The sequence below is a fragment of the Salvelinus fontinalis genome, chromosome 30 (genome assembly GCF_029448725.1).
Source record: "Salvelinus fontinalis isolate EN_2023a chromosome 30, ASM2944872v1, whole genome shotgun sequence".
In the NCBI taxonomy this organism is placed as follows: domain Eukaryota; kingdom Metazoa; phylum Chordata; class Actinopteri; order Salmoniformes; family Salmonidae; genus Salvelinus; species Salvelinus fontinalis.
In genome coordinates this window covers 25,327,575-25,345,594 of record NC_074694.1, presented here as the reverse complement: position 1 = coordinate 25,345,594, position 18,020 = coordinate 25,327,575, and the positions used below count along the sequence as shown (strand labels likewise).

The following is an 18,020-nucleotide window of genomic DNA, read 5'->3' as shown; positions in this document are numbered from 1 at the left end:
CAGAGTAACACAGAGGCTACAGTGAAACGAGAGAGAGAGCGCGAGAGAGTAATGAGGGGAAATGACATAACTCAATGATCTCAATGAGAGGAAGGAGTTGAAAAACATCAATGACAGTAAATCATTCATCAGCTCATCACTATTTTAAGCAGACTGTCCAAACTGCATCCCTGGTCCGAGTCATAGACACAGGCAGACTCAGACTGTGCCATAATGTTGTTTGTAGAGGATGTGTGTCAGATGGTGTTGAAGCTAATGTGATCCCAGTCAACCTGATCCAGCACTAACCTACTAAAATGTCCAAGCCAGGGATATGATTGGTTAGGACAGAGGATAGAGAAGATAGAGTACAGGGATTGGAATGGGCTGGCCTACACCCTTGGTTAATCCTTTTGTTGAAAACATATCTCTTGACGGGGGATAGAGGCAGGAGGCTATACCCATTAACTGGGGTTAGGGGACTCCTCAGAGGTACTGAAAAGCTTCACAGAGCCTCTCTGAGCCTCAGAGACAGACATACAGCCTGGAAAGGACATTAAAATATACTGACAGAAGCAAAGTTCAAAGGCCTTTGAAAGATTAAAATCAGGGCCTGTTTAATCATTTTGGGACTACTCCACTCATTTCCATCTGTGGCTTGGTGACTTTTCATAAAGCGATCCTCCATGATTGAATAGGGCTCTCCTTCTCCTAATGCCTGGCTGGGGGAGTTGGGACACATGGACCAGGTTGTAGGCTGTGGCTTCTGACAGAACTACTGTGGGAAATAAGAGACTCCCCATAAAAGCGAAAAAGTTGCTTTTACAAATCACACAAATTGAAATATATTTACTATTTTGCTGCTTTTCTCTGAATTGTATGTATTTTTCACCACATGCTATAGTTGCATGTGTCCTGTGAAACAGCTGCCCACAAGTGTTTCCTATTTTGGCTAAATCTGCCCATTATAAATGAATTAGCCAGGTTATTGCTTTTCCGGACCCTTTTGGGGTAATTTACCACATGTGGAACAATCTGGGTGAGATGTGTTCTACTTAAGAAATTAGAGGTCCCCTCCCTCTGGGTCATTAAAGTCCCTGTACCCCCTACGCACGCACACACACACACACACACACAGTCCGTGTTTGATTAGATAACACACAAGGGGGCACACAAGGAAGTAATCATAAATCCCTGGGCCCCCTGGGTAGAGGGATAGTGGTACCACTATCAAAGCATTGTATTTAGGCACCGTCCCATTGAAGTTCTGACGGACCCCGACTTCAAGAGCCAGCCATAAAATCCTGGACCCCTAATTGGCCTATTATGATATCTAATGACCTCTGATGATGTTATCGGCTGGGCGAGGGACCAATCACATAGCGATGGGATATTTAATCAATAAGGCATGAGGGGGTGTGGTATATGGTCGATATACCACGGCTAAGGGCTGTTATTGTGCCTGGATACAGCACTTAGCCGTGATATATTGGCAATACACCACTAACCCCAGAGGTGCCTTATAGCTATTATAAGCTGGTTACCAACATAATTAGAACAGTAAACAAGTAGATTTGCATCATGCCCATGTTATATTGTCTCATATACCATGGCTTTCAGCCAATCAGCATCCAGGGCTCGTACAATTTCTATTAAAAAAATTGATAGAGAACAGTTAAAACATTCCATCACTATGGGTGAGGCTTATTAAGATGATATATGTTTTGCTGTGTCCAACATGAAAGAGTAATTATTTCAATATAAAGATTAATTAAACCAATTGTGCCACATTTTGTTTTTGCTTTAGTGTTTTTCTCTTATGTCCACCAAATGTTTATTGATTTTTTTATCATTCACGTACGATTGATTTAAACAAATGATGCTGATTGATTTGACAGAAGGTTATGGAACAATACAACAGAAATAGCTTTGGTGATATCAAGCCTTCCAGAGATGATCAATATTCTCTCAGAATATCTTTATGTTATCATGATCTCATACCGTGACACTGGAAAAGCAATTTCAACCAGCTACTAGACACAGTGGTGGAGATGACTGTGGGACCTTCACAATGACAGTGTGCATTCCAAATGTGAAACCTATATTATCTACCAGGATTTATTGTAATATACTGAGTATGTATTCTGTGTGATGAAATATATTCTTTATGATACTATGATGAGAAAAATAAAATAATTTGAAGGCACTCTAATGCTTTACTGGCTCTGGGCATGACATTGAGGTGACCTGATCTGAATCTGATGATGACAAAAATACATTATTGCCGAAATAAAAAAAATATTAAAAAAATTACAAACTGTTGTTGTCGCTTGCTTTCTCTAAGTTACTATTTTGTGCATGTGTTAAAACTTCTTATGGCTGCAAGGGGCAGTATTGAGTAGCCAGATAAAAGATGCCCATTTCAAACGGCCTCGTACTCAATTCTTGCTCATACAATATGCATATTATTATTACTATTGGATAGAAAACACTCTCTAGTTTCTAAAACCGTTTGAATTATTTCTCTGAGTGAAACAGAACTCATTCTGCAGCACATTTCCTGACCAGGAAGTGGAATGTCAGAAATCGATGCTCTGTTCAACTTCCTGCCTATACATGGGCATAAAACGTAAGAGTCTGCGTACACTTCATAGACCTTCCCCTGGTTGTCAAGAGGCTGTGAGAGAAGAAATGTTGTGTTCATCTTGGTCTGAGGTGGAATTAAAGCTCTTTGTATGACGTGACCGTCCATTTCCTGTTTCTGGAGCGCGCGAAAGGGGACATGGATTTGCCTTCTGTTTAGCTGTCGTTATGGACGACTAACATCTCCGGTTTAGATTTTATTTGATACATGTGACCATATCATCGTAAAGTATGTTTTTTCAATATAGTTTAATCAGATTATTGAAATTTTTTCGGGAGTTTTGCCGTGTTCCGTTCTCTGACTTTGTTGACGTTGGAGAGATCCGTGCCACTTGGCAAGTGCCCATGCTAAATGAAGAGGGAAATTTGCTGTTCCAGATCCAAACAACGACTGTTCTGGACAAAGGACACCTTGTCCAACATTCTGATGGAAGATCACCAAAAGTAAGAAACATTTTATGATGCTATTTCTAATATCTGTCGCGCATGTGAACTGGTCGTCGGCGCCCAAGTGTTTCTGGCTATTGTGGCTACGCTAATATAACGCTACATTTTGTTTTCGCTGTAAAACATTTAATAAATCGGAAATATTGTCTGGAATCACAAGATGCCTGTCTTTCAATTGCTGTACACTATGTATTTTTCAGAAATGTTTTATGATGAGTAATTAGGTATTTGACGTTGGTGTCTGTAAATATTATGGCTGCTTTCGGTGCAATTTCTGACTGTAGCTGAAATGTAAACTATGATTTATACCTGAAATATGCACATTTTTCTAACAAAACATATGCTATACAATAAATATGTTATCAGACTGTCATCTGATGAAGTTGTTTCTTGGTTAGTGGCTATTTATATCTTGTGATAGCTACTGATGGAGTAATAAACTGTTATAGTAAAAAAAAGTGGTGTCTTTTGCTAACGCTACATATTTTGTCTTCCCTGTAAAACATTTTGAAAATCGGACATGTTGGCTGGATTCACAAGATGTGTACCTTTCATATTCTCTATTGGACTTGTTAATGTGTGAAAGTTAAATATTTAAAAAATATATATTTTGAATTTCGCGCCCTGCACTTTGAGCTGGCTGTTGTCATAAATGTACCGACGTCTGGCTTGCACGCCAAACAGGTTAAAGCTGCAATATGCACCTTTTTTTGGCAAACCGAGTTATATATCTGTCATTCTCATTGAAAGCAAGTCTAAGAAGTGGTAGATCTGTTCTATGTGCACTATTTCTATGCTTCCCGTACTTAAGTATAATTTTTGTATTTTGTACACCAGCTTCAAACAGCTGAAAAGACAATATTTTTAGTTATGGAAAATATATTTCACAGTGGTTAAGTGATACAATCTCTACACAATGACTTCTTGTTTTGTCACATAAACTGAGATTAGGTGAACTTTCAGAATTTTTGCAACCAGGAAATAGCAGATCGATTTCTGCATATTGCACTTTTCATATGATCATTATGATGGTGATGGTGATGATGATGATGATGATGATGATGATGATGATGATGATGATGATGATGATGATGATGATAGTGATTATGAAGATGATGACTTGTAGAAACTGAATGTGAAACTTCACAAAAGAAAAAGAAGCCAACTTGATTAATCAAGTAAGATGTAATTAGTCAAAATGTGTACACAGCTACATTCGTTTTTGACTCAGCCTATATATTGTTACTGGCCCTTTAATAAACCGCGGCAGGAGGTGGGAGAGGTGGTTCTCAGAGAAAGGAGTGGGAAGGACTGTTTTGTGCGCCACTGCACTACAAACTTGACGGACGTACATGAGGACAGCGCACCGATAACTTATCTTATTGCTGGGCTGGTGGAAAATTCATAACACTTTGGAGGTGAAGTACTCAGATTTAAAAACTATTTTAACGATATTTGATTCTGTGAAAGGATGAGATCCATTGTCCTTTAATAACAGCGGTTGTATCCTCTTACTAACGTGACATGTAATCCTGCTCTGTTCAGAGCTCAAATGTGAAATTCAACTTTCTCTTATCTAATTGGAATTTTGTTAACCTCCCTGTCAGGAAATGAAAGTAACATTATAATTGTGGATCTATTTGTATGGTTTGAACTGCTGAACAGCGTGAAGACGTATTTTTCTGTTTCTTTATTTACAGTTTTCATATTTTTTTGAGGATCATAACATCTTTCATTTTGCTTTCAAATAGCTTTACTGTTGAATCGGAGGACAAAGTTGGTAGATTATACTTTTTCCTTTTTCATTTCATTTGAATGTCAAATATGTTTGCGGGAAATCCCAGCGCCGTGCAGCTTGTTCGGTTTGACTGGCTGGTTCCTTATGGGACATCGTAGTCCATTGTGCGTTAACTATGAACCAACCATACAGGCTAGGATTCCCCTTTTCTCTTTATCAATGTCTGTAACTCTACCCACCGCAGAGTATGTTCAAAATATCTTATCATCTCGGTTAGTTTTGATAAGACCCCCATCATTACAACAATTGAACCTCACCTTGGGTGAGCTGCTTGTCTGAAAGTTGTTGCCTACCACTTTAAATCAATGACCTATGGGATTAATGTATGTATTGCGTAGGCCCTTTGTTACTGCTATAGTGCAGTAGCATGTGCTGGCTGCATTACTTGAAGCGGGAAATATGTGACTAGTAGGCCCAGGTGCAACATTACTCAGCTCTGCCATCCCGCGCGCGGCCGTTCACACACAGGCATGTTGTTTACAAGCTCTTTTGAAGTCTTGGCTGGACAGATCTGTGAGAAGATCAAAGTAATGTGAGCTACTTGATTCCTCCTTTTATTATATGAACTTTAATTGAGCATAAGAGGATATAAAGAGGCTTAAATGTTTATTTGAGATTACGAAGTAGTTTATTTTGAGAGAAAAACAACACATTGACGCTCCAAATCACTAGTTTGTTAATATTGTAGATAGAATGTTCTGTAGGACTTGGCTATATGCTTGGCTTAATCTGAAAATGAAAGATGTGGTAATAGTGCATCACTGATCCAATAGTTTGACAGGTTACATAACAATTACTCTACATGGGGAAACAATGAGCATCACCATCTCATGCCATTTTAACATGATTAGAAATGTACAAAAAGCTAAACAAACTAGACTGGAGTTGTTCTGAGTTGATGCTTTTGTTTATTATTAAATGTTTTCCCTGAGTGTTTCTCCTCTTCCACAGCCAAATTGTATGTTTTACCAGTTCATTATATATGCCCTGAGGCAACTTGGCACCCCTCTTGTTCCTTGGTGGATGGGTATCACATCAGCTGAGTGATTTCGATTAGCCCTGATGGATAATTACAGGAACTGGTATTGTGTTGTATTTGAGTCATCATGTACTGTAAGTATTTAGGGCAATTATCAGCTATAAACAGTATCAGCCATAACATAGCCCCCAATTGACCACGTATTTTCTCAATACAAGTTCAGTAAGTATGCAAGTATGCCTCCCTTCTAGTAGCAACTGTTATTCTAAACAAAAGTATTGAGACATGTTGACAAATGAGCTTGGTTTGGTGTTGGGTTGCACTGCTTTATTTGAAGCTGTGTGATTGATGGTGTCTGGGTCTCTTGGTAACCCCTCTCTACTCGGCTGTACTGGATTCTAAGGTCAGTGTTTGGCATTTAGCAGACAACCTCACCCCATGACACCTGGAGAGGAGATGCAGAAGAATGGGAAACTGAAAGTGGTGCAGTGTGGGTGTTCTAGCTCATGGACAGACAGACAGACCAAAGCTGAACTAGAGGAGCTGTGTGCCTGTCCTCGCAGGCTTTCTAGCTGAGCTTTAGGGCGAGTGATACTGCATTGATGTTCACACTTCTCTCCCCCGTTCTCTTTATATCATTCTCTACTAACCAACCCTAACCTTCTATCGATCTCTTCCTTCCCTGCTCTCCTCTTACAATTTGGTGTGCTGTGTGGACAGTTGGCACACACTCCAGACCCCTCAACTCTGTCTCAAAAGCCTCTCTTGGTCTCCCGGTGATCGTTCCATCCCAATCTATTGTGTCTATTAGTGTGTGTCATCTCTCCCGGAGTCTAGCTGCTTTATAGCTGCATGGGACCTGCTGCCTGCTGGTTTGTGTTGTGAAGGCTGATGCTCCTGCTGGCTGCTGCACAGTAAAGGGGCTCAGCTGGCTACCTGCCCAGTTCTGCTCTGCACTTCTCTGAGGTCATACTCTGCCTACAGTCTGCAGCACTGGAGAAGGAGGGAGGGAGGATTCAGACGCATTGACCACGGCTGCTTTTCATAAAACCGCTGACTTCAGGCGTCTTTCAGTCAAATTGTGTACATTTTCTTGAGTTGCCAAACAAATTCCCCAGTGATTTGACCGTGAGTCAACGAGTTCAGTGAAAGTTGCATTGTCCTCAAAGTGATTCTTAGGGCTGTAGACTGATACTCATGGCCCATAAGACCAATTTGAGTAATGGTTTTCTGTGTGCACTTGTTTGTGTATCCTACTTGTGTATTATTGATTTATGTTTTAGTCAAACATATCTGTTTGTGCTTCTTGTGGTCAATTTGCCATCTACAAATGATTTGTAATTATGTTCCTGCACGGGGCTGGATCTAGTTGCTGATCCCTGTCCTAGGGTAAGATGAGAATACCCCTGCTATAGGCCTTGCTAGTGTGTGCACAAGTTCTTGTGGTTGATAACAGGTTACTCGTCTTGGTTATATTCCCTCCTGTTGATCTTGGACAGTACTGGAGTCCCAGACAAGGGATATTGTGTCTTGCACAATTACAGGAACTACCTTTCTCCTGAAAGGGAAGCAGATGCCTTTGAGCTTCGAGACGTCTTGTCGAGGCCATATAACCGTCGAACCCTTTTCAACATTGAAGTAAGAAACAGTTCAACTTGAACATTTTGTGTTTGAACTTTACCTGTTTGAACTTAAGTGTTGAACTTAATTTTTATGGGGCTTAGCTATCTTCACCTGCTGGAACTTGAATGAGTATGAAATGTTTCTGAAATTGCAAGTTGCCTAATTTATTAACCTTGCGCCAGTTTTTAACAGAAGTTGGCATTTATAAAAATGTAACTCGACTTGAGAATGTGCTCACCTCCCTGCAAACTTTAGACCACGCGTACGCACATCTGCGAGTTGTTGCAATATTGCAAGCTGGCAAGTAAGTATCTTGTGCAAATGGGGGAAATTATGAAAAGCATCCATAAAAATAAACAGGGAAAGTTATTAACAAGAATGCAACAATTTGCCGTTTACTGAGAATAATTTTCCAGTGTAATTGCAAAAAAATGTATTTGCCTGCCCTACAATGTTTCACAATTCGCGTTCAGTCCATCATATTTCGGTTGGGGGGGAAAAGTCCATGCCAGACATTGTTGAATTCAAACGTTCAGCTGACAAGTCCACAACAATTTGCCATTGTTTTCTCTTTCAGAAACTGACAATCCTTTTCCAGGTACAGCATAAATGACTGCTAAAGATTGAAACATTCTGACAATACAGTAAATAGACCAGTAGCTTATGTAAAATATTTAATAGTATGGGTAGGTCACTGTATTGCTGTGAGATAGGAGAGAGACATTGTTGCCTATTTAATCTTAGAGCCTAAACAGAAGCAGGACATATAAACACAATCTATTGATAAACTAAATATTGAATAACAATCCTTCTTTTGCATGCTGTGGCCTAATGCCAATAGTTCCAAATTATACAGCAAATAAAGGGCATTATTGTCACCATAAGGTGACTGAGTTTTCCAGGCAGAGTTTTAATGCTCGTTCACTCATGCAGGTTTACGACAGGTCTGTTGTATAACGGGAAACATACATATTTATGCCATGAATCTTTTATAAATGTATTTACGCAACTGTTATGGACGCTGTCAACTGAGATTGTAGTTAGCTAGCTAACCCTTGGAAAAAGGCAACCACATTCCAGCTCTTGTCGTCACTAGGCTGTAATCCTATGACCCTTCTCTGAGCTACTTGCAGGGTTCTCCTGTGGCTCTAACTCTAGTGCAGTGGCTTACTACACGTTGTAATTTCTCGCCAACAAAAATAATGGCCATGTCCGAATACCCATACTTTCGTTCTAAATAGGCCATTTGATTATGCGGAAAAGGAAAGTGTAATACCATGCGATGTTTAGAAAGTCAACTATACTTTAAATGCCCGGATGTCATACTCTTTTCTAACTAGTTTTTGTTTTCCTTAATAAAATGACTGCGTATTGCATTGTAGGTTACATCTTTGAAAACAGAAGTATTTTTTGTGAGGGGTTTTCTGTTTTCTTACTGAAAAGTATTTCTTGTTCTCTTGGCCTTCGTCAGCGCTTTTAAACTAAATACTTAACCATTTATTTTTATTTCTGAATGTGACGGCACCGGGGACTCGGGCTGTAGCTGCGTTATTGATGCCAGGTTTATCTTTTTATTTGAACATGGATTGTTTTAGTTTGTAAACTAGGCTATCTTGGGGCTCCCGAGTGACGCAGCCGTCTAAGGCACTGCATCTCAGTGCTAGAGGCGTCACTACAGATACCCTGGTTCGAATCCAGGCTGTATCACAACCCGGCCGTGATTGGGATTCCCATAGGGCGGAGCACAATTGGCCCAGGGTCGTCCGGGTTTGGCCGGTGTAGCCCTTCATGAATAAGAATTTGTTCTTAACTGACTTGCCTAGTTACATAGATATTTTTTTATTTCATTTATGGATCAAGCCTCAGCAATAGTAACCAGCCTGCATATAACCAGCCTGAGTAGGCTTGTAACTCCATTCCTATTCTATTCATAGTTTAGATAAATTAATAGAATTGGAAACTAGCTATTATCAGGCTGTTGAATTTGGAATAATCCACCTGCGCTCAGCCCATCTACTCAGCAAGTCAAGAGCTGCTGCGTACTTTTTACTAAACAGTATGTGCTAAATAATATTCGACGAGGAGCACATAGTATGCTATTTAAGTATGTTGTACGTTAGTATGGTATTCAGACAAGCCAGTGACAAAAATATTAGTCAAACATATATATTCTTTTAAATTTGAAAGATTGTGAGCTTTTCAGTGATCAGCAGAATGTTAATATTAGCAGTACAGATGCGAAGTGCAGTTCTGTACAGCAGTGGGAGGGATGCGCTGAACCTGTTCAGTCTACATCAGCTGGTGAGCTGCGGGGGAGCAAGCGATAAGGCACATCGCGCAGGCAACTCTTGCTTTCCTGTAGCTAACCAGTCACCAGCCTTCTAGTTAAGGGGCCACGTTTAGTTGCAAAAAGTTCTCTAGTTAACTACCCTTGCTTAAGAAACACAAGCTGCTTTACGAAATAAAAACAATAGCAGCATTGAGTTTAAAGGTAAAACCACAGTTTAGGTATTTATTTATTTTTTTCCCCCCTTGCGTATAGAAAAGTAGGCTGTCTTTCATTTTGTAGTCTTGCTCAACTCTCCCACTTTCTCCACTGCATTTTATAGCCAGGTTCTGCAGCCAATGTAGCCAAGTCTCTCCTTTTCCTCAGAGAAACAGCTTGACAGCTAGCCCTTACCGTTCCTCAGAGAAACAGCTTGACAGCTAGCCCTTACCGTTCCTCAGAGAAACAGCTTGACAGCTAGCCCTTACCGTTCCTCAGAGAAACAGCTTGACAGCTAGCCCTTACCGTTCCTCAGAGAAACAGCTTGACAGCTAGCCCTTACCGTTCCTCAGAGAAACAGCTTGACAGCTAGCCCTTACCGTTCCTCAGAGAAACAGCTTGACAGCTAGCCCTTACCGTTCCTCAGAGAAACAGCTTGACAGCTAGCCCTTACCGTTCCTCAGAGAAACAGCTTGACAGCTAGCCCTTACCGTTCCTCAGAGAAACAGCTTGACAGCTAGCACTTACCGTTCCTCAGAGAAACAGCTTGACAGCTAGCCCTTACCGTTCCTCAGAGAAACAGCTTGACAGCTAGCCCTTACCGTTCCTCAGAGAAACAGCTTGACAACTAGCCCTTACCGTTCCTCAGAGAAACAGCTTGACAGCTAGCCCTTACCGTTCCTCAGAGAAACAGCTTGACAGCTAGCCCTTACCGTTCCTCAGAGAAACAGCTTGACAGCTAGCCCTTACCGTTCCTCAGAGAAACAGCTTGACAGCTAGCCCTTACCGTTCCTCAGAGAAACAGCTTGACAGCTAGCCCTTACCGTTCCTCAGAGAAACAGCTTGACAGCTAGCCCTTACCGTTCCTCAGAGAAACAGCTTGACAGCTAGCACTTACCGTTCCTCAGAGAAACAGCTTGACAGCTAGCCCTTACCGTTCCTCAGAGAAACAGCTTGACAGCTAGCCCTTACCGTTCCTCAGAGAAACAGCTTGACAACTAGCCCTTACCGTTCCTCAGAGAAACAGCTTGACAGCTAGCCCTTACCGTTCCTCAGAGAAACAGCTTGACAGCTAGCCCTTACCGTTCCTCAGAGAAACAGCTTGACAACTAGCCCTTACCGTTCCTCAGAGAAACCGCTTGACAGCTAGCCCTTACCGTTCCTCAGAGAAACAGCTTGACAGCTAGCCCTTACCGTTCCTCAGAGAAACAGCTTGACAGCTAGCCCTTACCGTTCCTCAGAGAAACAGCTTGACAACTAGCCCTTACCGTTCAACATTTTTATTCTTTCTATTGATCATTGGTTGGCTGGATTTTACATTGATAACTCATATCATGGGCCATTTTAAGGCTAGGCTACTTGCGGACCGGACCGTAAACCATTTGTTAAAAAATGGTAAAACAAGGCTATGTATGGAAGTCAGTGATTTTATGTTTACTATAGGTTCATGAGGCAAAACAAATGTGATGACTAAAATGGTCCACTGTTTTTGTCATTTTGACAACTACACTAAATCATTATTAAAATGTGACTTAATGATATTTTAGTCAAAATGACGTTGACTTAGGGCTGTTACGGTGACCGTAACAGTCAAATTCCACGTGACCGTTTTAGTCACTCTAATTGGGCTCCTTCAAGCTCTGGTACTGCTGATGGTCATTACTAGCTTACCAAACTTGCTAACTGCCTGGTACTCCACACTATTGTCCCTCTAATCACTCTGACATCAATGCAAATGTTTTCAAAAATCTAATCAAACCCTTCATGGAAGCCCATGAGGTCATGTTGCGCCACATTTCAGTCGACTATGAGAAGTGTTGATGGGAATCCTCTTTCTAATAGATTCCATCTGCTTTCTAAAGGCTAGGCCTACTATAATTATTTCTCAACCTTCTTAATATTAAGCACATTGCTTATATTTACAACAGGAGTATAGCCTACCTGGCTGGCATTAAAATGAACCATGGGAAAAGCGTCCTCCATTCGCTATTTAAATGCATAGATGACATGTATTTTTTCCCCCCCTGCTTCTTTCTTGAGACCGGTGCATGATGTGGTCCATTCTAAATCAAAACAAATTTCACACGTGTATATGTAAAGACAAGATTAAATCAAGAATAGTCTGATGGGTGACAATATTAGCCTATCACTTGTGAATGATATATTATCACTTGTGAATGATTCCCAGCTTGTGTAGTAAGGCATGAAACAGCGCATGCCTGTTTTTGGTGACATTTTCTAATCATAGTCGCACACCTCACGTAACCTGGCCTATATGTTTTAATAAGGTTTGTATCACAACTAAAGTGGCCAAATAACTTATTTTAAAAGTAAGCACAATCTGCTTTACAAGGGGTGTAGAGCCTAACTGGCATACATACGCATTGTGTGCGTTTCATGTTTGGGGAATATCATTTTCACCATAAAAATGCACCTTTATAATAAAAGCATTACATGCATAATTGCATTTGCGGTCACTTTTGAGAATGGTGTTTTCCTGCTAATTGATTGCATTTTGGAACATTCAAGCTGTCACGCCATGACCTGAGAGATCTCTGTTTTCTTTATATTTTGGTTAGGTCAGGGTGTGACTAGGGTGGGTACTCTAGTTTTGTATTGTCTAGGGTTTTTGTATTGTCTAGGGTTTTTGTATTGTCTAGGGTTTTTGTATTGTCTAGGGTTTTTGTATTGTCTAGGGTTTTTGTATTGTCTAGGGTTTTTGTATTGTCTAGGGTTTTTGTAGGTTTAGGGTTTTTGTAGGTCTAGGGTTTTTTGTAATTCTATGTAGGCCTGATATGGTTCCCAATCAGAGACAGCTGTTTATCGTTGTCTCTGATTGGGGATCATATTTAGTTAGCCATTTCCCTTTTGGTGTTTGTGGGATCTTGTCTACTTTGAGTTGCCTGAGTGCACACCTGTAGCTTCATGTTTCGTTTGGTTGTTTGTTGTTTTGTTTAGTGAGTTTCTCTTTATAAAAAATATGTGGAACTCTACTCACGCTGCACCTTGGTCTCATCTTTACGACGAACGTGACACAAGCTTATAGTCAGTCTACTGCCTTGCGCACATTGCTGCGCTTATAATGTGAAGAAATTGCCTAATAGTTTATCAATATTTTAAGCTAAACATTTTGATCTGTTGCATCAGCCTCATTGCTTTAAAAAAAATGTTTTGATGCAAAAGGTTGTATTTAATTTGGGATCTATCGCATCTCACAACTGTCCCAGACTTTGCTCGGAATATTTATTTCTCGCATAGAATAGTTCAACTTTTGTACTATGGGGGATAGTAGAATGACCTAGGTTTGTTAGGCCTATTCATCTTGTCTGACAAAGTAAATGTGGACATTTTTTTTCTTTCTCCCCCCCCAACATCTTCAATATTCAGGTGCGTCCCCGACGTGCCTGTCTACACTTGTTGCCTGTGAGAACGACCCGAGCACATGATGGGCATTAGCTCAATTCTTATTAGCTATCTAAGAGAGCCATGTGAGGGAGAGGTACTTTGGAGCACGCAGCCAGAAGATGGAAATTATAAATGTTATTTTCAGCCCAAGGGCACAATGGACACTGGCTGCAAAAGGCATGGACATTTTTTTAGGGGGCGTTAAGGCCGCACAAAGGGGATGCCACCGGGAAATTTGAGGCATGATCAAGTACTTGTCAAATTGTAAATGAGAGACTGATGAAGTGCGTGCAGCCTGCTCAAAAAAAACAAAGCAGAGCTCATGTCTTTCATGCAACTTTTTTCAAATCATTAATCATATTATGCAGCCTTAGAATGTATTAAAAATCAGAACTAAAGTGTCATAACTCTAAATGAAGCATAATAGGAGGACCTTTTTCTTTTGGTAACCGCTCGACACACTCCCTCAAATCGACTTGAGAAAATATCCTTTCTATTTTATTCAGCCATCTTCTGTTCTATTCTTCGTACTATAAAATAATGACACATAATTCTAAGCAGATCTTGTCTGCTAAATAAACTAGTGTAGCCCACAGCTGTATGGCATTCTGTTTTTCTGAAATAAAACATTTCTTTATATCATGCTTCTATAGACCTGTCCTTAAACAAATCATGGATTTATTGTGATGGTGTAGCTTATATTAAACGGATTTATTTTTTTATTTTTTTAGTGTAGATGTTCCAAAGGTCTGCATCAGCGGCTTGTAGGCTGTGTGGAAGCCAGGAGATGCAAAATGTGTTTATTAATTAACGGTCAATTACCGTGAGATCAGCAGTTATTTGCTTGACAATCACCGACTGACAATTTTCATGGCTGCCACAGCCCTACTATGACTAAACAAAATGAACACTGGTTACAACCCCACCAAATGCCTTGGGCCATGCCGTAAAGGACAGAGTTTAGCCAGGGATAGGTAGGATGATACTCAGAAGCTAGCTGGCTCTTAGCGCTGTGTTGAGATGCACCTGATTCTATACGGTGCATTCCAAAAACCTACCTGCGTTGGTTACGGTCAATGTAATTTGACAAGCATTTAGATACATTTCCAGCCAAACCGGCTATGTATGACTCTGTGGTTCAACACTACTCCGGGCTGTTGTATTCAGTTTCTGCTTGACAAGATTGATTGTGATCTAATGGTTGTAGGACTACTGGTTCTACTGTAGCACTTGACCATCAGCTATTTTACACAGCTTCTACAGTACAGTTTTTAGCCTGAAGTCTAGGTTTGAATGACTCATTATTATGACAAGTGTTTAGAGAATGGATGTGGAGAAGCTGTGAAATTTCAGATAATACTACCTTATTAGCATGTCCTGAGCTAGCTCAAAGGTAAAGACAAAAAATCATGTAATTTTGTCAGGGTTAGTCACGTTCTGAGGCATCATCGGTAGTTTGTGGGACTGACACTTGTCACAGTACAATACATTCCTTGCTTCACCATGAAATGACACAACTCGACACACCTGTCCTACTCTGCTCTACCCATTCACTGGAATCTGTCACCGAACACCTGAACCTCCCAACATGTTTTGAAACATTTGTCACAGCCACCCAGTGATTTGAGCATTCCAGTGAGGACTCCACCTGAAAGGAGATGCATACCTACAGCTGGAGTCATGAAACCCAATCTCGACCCAACCTCACCAACACTCTCTTGAGAAAGAGAACCCTGAGTCTTTATGTGATCTCATTTTTGTCTCCATAAATTGGGTCTTTAGTCCAAAAATGGCTGACTTTTTGGTGGGGGGGACATCACTGTCTCTTCAACCAAATTGAACAGTGTTTTAGGGGAGTGTTTGTGTTCTCATGGTCATTACAATATGTAATTGATGCAGCAGTGTTTACACATTTGTAGATTCAAGTTGAATTGTCCCTCCTTATGGTGGGACTCGGTTGTCTGTGTCCTGATTTGATAAAAGGTCTCTATGGAGACAAGGTTAACCATTAACCCTGACCGGGTTAACTCCCTTCAACTCTGACACACCGTCACTGCTGTGACTGGCCTAGTAGTCGGGCAGTTGAGCAATATGTGTAGGCTAGAGGAGTCTTATGTATTCAAAACACACATTGTGCGGAGTAGTGTGCATCTGGTCTGTCCATCAGTGAAATGCTATGGTCTGTTCACAGTTCAGTGGTTCTCCATTGTTCCCTCTCATCGTTCTCTCCCTCCGTGTGGGCTTAGAAACCGGTGGTATCTCTCAAGCGTAGGCTTCAGCTGCTGAAAAGACAAAGGAATGCCGTCATCTCTCCCCAGTGGTCTCCTCTGTGCTAGCCTTGGACACTCCAATAGAGGGCTTATCCATCCCGTGACTCCTAGACCACTGTGCCCCTAGGCCTGTCTATATAGGCAGAAGTAACACTACCCTGATGACTTAATATCTCTAATATTCATTTGTCTGGCAGCAGTATCCTTGTCATGCATTTCCTTTTACTCTGGGTGAATATGAATAGAGGGTGTTCTGGGGCTGGACTGTCCGGATATGTGTGCTGGGTTGGTTCTCAGGAGATGGCTGTGTGTGTGTCCTGTATGTGGAACCCCGTTAAGGTTTGGCTCCTGTCTCCCTTTTACACTGGAAGCACTGCTTTGTTTCTTTTTGATCTGGGTCCATTGTGATCTCAGTGACTTTGTCGGTTCGTCAGTTCCACTGGCTTTGTGGTAGCCTATAGGGACAGACTGGGGCAGTGTTTGTGTGTGCTTGTTAGCCGTGAGAGAACGTGTGTTTACATCTCTGTAGTGACGCCTCAAGCACTGCATTAGACCGCTGCACCACTCGGGAGGCCCAACTAGCTACTCATTATGTGATCAAGATTAGCGATTCTACCTCTCGCTTTGCTCAAACACACTAACACTCAGTGCTGTGTGTGTATGCGTGCGCACTGTGCAAAGCCTTTATGACCCTTGACCTCCATATGGGGCTGTGTGAGTAAGGAGCTGTTGATGGACTGAGTTTATTGCGCCCACACACACACACACACACTCTTATAGCCTGCGAACTAGTAAACATGCATGAAGACATTCTCCCAGAGCTCTACTGCATGTTGTCTCACTGTCGTCAAACATAAATCGTTTATTGTTTCCAGGAAATCAGACCTGCTTGTTAGTTGAATGCAAAATACACACAGAGAAAAATGGTGAGGATAATTACAGTACAAGGAGGCAGAATGAGACTGGGTGATAAGAGTGGTATGTGGGTAGAAGAGGGATTCATCTGGCTGATCATGAGCTGCCCACTGATTTTGTGATTAAGTGCCACAGTGTCTCAAAGTATTTGTCTCTATCCATTAGATGTGACACTCTTTGTGCATTTCCAATGAGGATTTCCCCCAGTGTTTTATCCATGTCTCACTGGGCCATGGCTCCGGTGGACCTGCTTTAACTTGGGGCGGAAGCAAGGCCACTGGTACTTTTCAGCTCTCAGCCATTGTTAAGTAATTAACTGTCAACTTAAAGGAAAAACGCTCACACACTGAAATGTTATTTAAGTTTAATGTATTTTTTTTTAGCGGCAGAGGTCAGAACAAACGGACAACACAAGTTTTTAGTGCCGCACTCCTGATGGAAACACAATAACACTAGAGCATACATTAACGTAGAACACTGTTGTAAGTCTTAATGGAAAACACCATCTGTCTGAGTATCTGTTCAGCAGGATCTGGCTGGATCAATGCCACTGGTTTGCATCACATTGATCATATTCCTCCATCCTCCCCTGGCAAATGTGTCCTATTACCCAGTCCTCCCCTGGCAAATGTGTCCTATTACCCAGTCCTCCCCTGGCAAATGTGTCCTATTACCCAGTCCTCCCCTGGCAAATGTGTCCTATTACCCAGTCCTCCCCTGGCAAATGTGTCCTATTACCCAGTCCTCCCCTGGCAAATGTGTCCTATTACCCAGTCCTCCCCTGGCAAATGTGTCCTATTACCCAGTCCTCCCCTGGCAAATGTGTCCTATTACCCAGTCCTCCCCTGGCAAATGTGTCCTATTACCCAGTCCTCCCCTGGCAAATGTGTCCTATTACCCAGTCCTCCCCTGGCAAATGTCACATCCCTATCATTCAGCTGTCTCCCGGGGAGAAGGCTGTTTGGCGTGTGTGTTTGTGGGTGAGCTGAGGCCTGTAACCCATCCCCATCTGCTGGGCCTGAACTGGGCATTCCTGCAAAGTTGCATGGAATAAAAAGTGTGTGTGTGTGTGTGCGCACAGTATGCTGGTCAATTTAGTCAGGTTCAATTAAATCAACCCAACGATGTAGTGATTTTTCAGCTTGTCAAACTGCTGTGAATCTGTATTATGGCTGTAGTAAAGAGATGTTTGTGAGGCTGTCTGTGTTGTCTTTGGGGCCAGGTTTTGTTGACATCTGCTGGTGTTTTTGAAAGAGCGCACCTTGCTGTTTTTATTATCTCATTCTTGTCAGTGAGAGAGCGAGCTGCTCAGTTACAACTCCATGAGTTTCACTGTAACTGTGTGCTAATCAGCAGTAGCTGCTGCGTTGGCTGAATGGATTATGCACTGTACAACGCTGGTATCTGCTTATCTTTCTGGTGATTTGGCAACAACAAAATCAGCTGCTGCTCCGCTCATTCTGGGGCACAGGCAGA

The 18,020-nt window shown here is 41.6% G+C and overlaps 1 protein-coding gene across 1 annotated transcript in view; it reads left to right on the top strand.

Moving 5' to 3' along the window:
• The first annotated feature begins 4,374 nt into the window (after positions 1 to 4,374).
• The window catches only part of cdc42ep4b (CDC42 effector protein (Rho GTPase binding) 4b), a 31,470-nt gene continuing 17,824 nt past the window's right edge, over positions 4,375 to 18,020 (top strand). The window contains exon 1 of the mRNA XM_055890140.1: positions 4,375 to 4,487. The gene's annotated coding sequence lies outside the window, so the exon portion shown is untranslated. The remainder of the gene's footprint in view (positions 4,488 to 18,020) is intronic.